A 4,543-nucleotide genomic window follows, 5' to 3' on the forward strand; every position below is an offset into this window, starting at 1 on the left:
ACTAAAAAGCCTCTTGATGAAAGTGAAAGAGGAGAGTGAAAAAGTTGGCTTAAAGCTCAACATTCAGAAAACTAAGATCATGGCATCAGGTCCCATCACTTCATGGGAAATAGATGGGGCAACAGTGGAAACAGTATCAGACTTTATTTTTCTGGGTTCCAAAATCACTGCAGATGGTGATTGCAGCCATGAAATTAAAAGACACTTACTCCTTGGAAGGAAAGTTATGACCAACCTAGATAGCATATTGAAAAGCAGAGACATTACTTTGCCAACAAAGGTCCATCTAGTCAAGGCTATGGTTTTTCCAGTGGTCATGTATGGATGTGAGAGTTGGACTGTGAAGAAAGCTGAGTGCTGAAGAATTGATGCTTTTGAACTGTGGTGTTGGAGAAGACTCTTGAGAGTCCCTTGGACTGCAAGGAGATCCAACCAATCCATTCCAAAGATCAGTCCTGGGTGTTCTTTGGAAGGAGTGATGCTAAAGCTGAAACTCCAGTACTTTGGCCACCTCATGCGAAGAGTTGATTCATTGGAAAAGACTCTGATGCTGGGAGGGATTGGGGGTAGGAGGAGAAGGGGATGACAGAGGATGAGATGGCTGGGGATGGCATCACTGACTCGATGGACATGAGTTTGAGTGAACTCCAGGAGTTGGTGATGGACAGGGAGGCCTGGTGTGCTGCAATTCATGGGGTCGCAAAGAGTCGGACACGACTGAGCGACTGAACTGAACTGAACTGAACTGAATACGACTGCTAGGTTTCCCAGGTGGTGCTAGTGGTAAAGAACCTACATGCCGATGCAACCGTAACAGACACGGTCTCCATCCCTGGTTCAGGAAGATCGCCTGGAGAAAGGCATGGCAACCCACTCCAGTATTCTTGCCTGGAGCATCCTATGGACAGAGGAGCCTGGCAGGCTGCAGTCCACAGGGCTGCACAGAGTTGGACATGACTGAAGCGACTTAGCACATATGCAATACGATGGCTGTTGTATTGATATTTGTCACATAAAAGTACAATATCATTGCCTCCATTACTTTCTGATTTGACCCCAGTCCACCATCTAAAATGTTTTATCATATGTGAATCCCTGTCTTATCACAATAAAGTCATCAACAAAAGTATACCCCAGACCATTTAAAAATATTTCCTATAATTTAAACAACAGAGTTAGGAATTCTTCCCCATCTCTAGAAAAATAGCATTACTCTGCTGAGTGATTTTTGTAGGTTTTTTTTTAAGATACATATAAGTAGAACTTTTCTAGATTGCTATAGTCAATTCTAGGATCCATGATTTAAGGGGAAAAAATCTGAAGTGTTTGGAGGAGTATACAATGATTATTTTAAAGTTTATAAAATGAGAACTGTTTCTAAAATTATTAATGTTAAGAGAAGCAATTAAAATTTGGAATTATTAGTACAGATTTGTTCACTTAGCAGCTGTAAGCATGCTACAATAGGGGTAGGAAATTAAATATTATTTCCCAACCTCCCTTGAAGCTAGGATCCCATATATGATTGGTTCAAACAATTGGTTGCACTCACTTGAAACTTTTACTCAGAGCCGAGTTCCATGGGGAGAGAAGAGAAGCACGACATGAAGTATCCACTTGTGCTGATCTAAAGTGTGTCAATGGTGGTGTTCTGGAGCTGGCAACTTCATGGCTTCCTAATCCAGTGGGTGGCTTCCTGATTTAGCAGACAGCTTCTCAATTATTCCCAAAGCAGCAGCTTCTTCGGCAGCCTAGTCTTGTGATGCAGTTCCTAGAAACTCAGCCTAAGTTCCATTCTTTCAGCCCTCCCAAAGATGCTGTGAGCTATCTATACACCCCTCCCACATTAATTCCATTCTGTTTGACAGCTGAAGAGGATTCAATGAGCTGCAACGAAGAATCTTAACCTATACAGAATTTGGTAACTAGAAGTAAGGTATAGCAAGTAAAGAGATAATAAGAATGGAACTTGCTTAGTTGAGGAGGTCAGGTTTGGGGCAGTGATATCTCATGCAAACTCAGGATAAGGTATCAGAGAAAATGGTAATAGAATTTCAGAATGCTAGCACGTGTAGGCTCTGCCTTCCCTCTTTCAGCAAAGTCCAACAAGACAGATGTGACTTAGGCTAAGGATGGTCAGGTCTAGAGAGATGGAAGGGAATGTAGCTTTGCTGAGAGAACTGCTCTCTATCTACCAAATAAATTGATAAAGTCCCAAATCTGGAGCCCTGAAGAACTAAAAAAGGCAACTACTGTACTACCGTACTCCAGACTGAAACAATTATAAATAAAGGTTCTGAGGAAGCTGCTAAAACTTTCACAACCTTTCCAAGAACCTTCCCTTAAGAATTTTCTGCCAAGTAATGGGAACCATCCTAAAGAAAAAGATCAGAGTAAGACTGTTGTTATCCCATCCCAGCCTACAGTTCAAAACAATACTAAGTAGGTCCCACTCATTTAAGACCCAAAGGGAGAGCAAGAACACAGAGGCCAGCAAGTAAAAGATGAGGTTCTTTGCTAAAAGCAATCTTCATAAGATCTTTGTGCTTTCTCATGGTAATAATTGAAGAAAACAGACCAGAGACCTACTAAGTTTTTAGGGAACTGTTTTTCCAAAGAGCAGAAGAAAACAAAAAACAAATAAAAACCCTAAGCCCAAGCTGAAATAGCTTGTAACTTTCTAAAACAATTCCCAAGGCCCTAAACCCATAATAACAGGAAAAAAAGTGTGAAAGCTGTCCACTCTTCAGGAAGGGGACACGTTTCAAAGGCCACTTGTGTCCTTGAAGGTTAGTGGGCAATAAAAACATCCCAGAGGGCAATGCCAAGGGCCCCTGAGGACATAAGACGAGGGAGTTCCTCCCAGAAAGGTGAAGCAGGGGTTGCCTGATAGAAAAACCAAAGAATGTATTTATGGATAGAGCAGAGAGCTATTAGCACCTTGCTATTTTTGCCACAGAGTATTTTTTTTTAATTTCCATGGATATATGACTGCTATGTTTCCTGTTTTCCTCTTTTCTAAAAGGTTGATTTTACTGCAGTTACCCTGTACCTATTTTATTATGCATACGGTGCTCAGGGGGCAGACACGCTGCTTTTTAGTTTGCACGTGGTGGGAATGTAAGAAACCACATTCTATCCTCATGAAGGGGACTATACTCAGATATCATAGGCTTGTGTTACAGTTATTAATGGATTCGATTTTGGTGGTTTCCTTTTGTGGTGGGGGATGTGAGAGTTCTCTGTTTCAGAAGAATGCACACAGATATTTAGGTCACCAAAAGGCTGATTAAGTGTTCAGAGCTGTAGTTGCCCATCAAACATTCCCCTTTCCCTTCTGAAATGGAATTTTTCCCTAGTTAAAAATCCTGATTTTTAGCTAGTCTCACTTACACTGGACTTCTCAGCTTCCCTAGCAGCTAGATGGCAATGTGACACAGCTCTGGCCAATGAGATGTAAATTCAAACGCTGTGTGGTTCTCTGAGAAAACCGAATCCAGGACACTGACTCAGCTGGGGAAATTTCCTTTGGTTGCCCTTCGCCCACTGCTTCCAAAAGCCACTTTGGACAATGAAAATGAAATAACTTGAGAATAAAAACCATGCAACGAGGAGAGAAGAGTAGAAAGATGGGAACCTGGACACTACCTACTTACAGATTTCTTTTATGTAAAAGGCAAAAACTCTTTTTTAGTTAAACCAGCATTCTCTTTGGATTTTCTGTTACATGTAGCAAAACCTGATCTTGAATGATAGAGCATAAGGCAAAAATACTGTAAATGAAAAATGACCTTAAGGGGTAGGAAAGGCTGTTTGGTAGAAGAATTTCTAGCAGTTAATATTGCTGAAAGTTAAAAGTTTCAGGGAAAAGTTACCAGCAAACACTGGGGAATACTATGGTATTCTCAGGAGAAGAATCATTAATATCAAAGAGACTTTTATTGAGAGAAGGGATGATAAGCACCCATAAGAGTATCTATATTTATGAATAAGTGAGAGCAATTTATTTTAAAAGCAATGGATGGAGCTTTCTCACTTAAATATTTACTAATAATTTCATTAAATTATGGCATAGGCTGCTTAAATAACTAAAGGAGAACAAGCGGAAAGGAAGGGGGGTATGAAAATGACAGCAGGTATTGAGTTTGTTTCCTTCCTGGTTCTGATAGGCTTCAATCCTTAAATATCTGTGTTAAAAGAAATATGTTCCCATTTAAAAAGTATCTTCCTTTATTCCACATATGCTTTAAAATATTTATTGAGCAGAGGAGAAGGAAGGGAGGTAAAAAGATGACACAGATGATGATTCAACAATTTTCTTCCAAGTTCTGGTGGACTTCAAACTTTAAATGTCTGTACAAAAGAAAAATAAATGCCCTCATTTTAAAGGTATCTTCCTTTACTCTGAATATTCTTTTACACATAGACATATTGAGTATTTGTTTCTTAACTATGCTTAACCACAGATCACAATTTAAAAACATGTTCTCTGATAATATCAATAATTGATTAGGAAGAATTATGAGTAATATTGGAAACCATC

General features: G+C 39.7%; 1 protein-coding gene across 1 annotated transcript in view; it reads right to left on the bottom strand.

The window, feature by feature from the left end:
* Positions 1–4,212: 4,212 nt before the first annotated feature.
* The window catches only part of NUCB2 (nucleobindin 2), a 40,871-nt gene continuing 40,540 nt past the window's right edge, over positions 4,213–4,543 (bottom strand). The window contains exon 14 of the mRNA XM_010830529.1: positions 4,213–4,353. The gene's annotated coding sequence lies outside the window, so the exon portion shown is untranslated. The remainder of the gene's footprint in view (positions 4,354–4,543) is intronic.

This window comes from Bison bison, unplaced genomic scaffold (assembly GCF_000754665.1).
Source record: "Bison bison bison isolate TAMUID 2011002044 unplaced genomic scaffold, Bison_UMD1.0 scf7180017864518, whole genome shotgun sequence".
NCBI classification, from domain to species: Eukaryota; Metazoa; Chordata; class Mammalia; order Artiodactyla; family Bovidae; genus Bison; species Bison bison.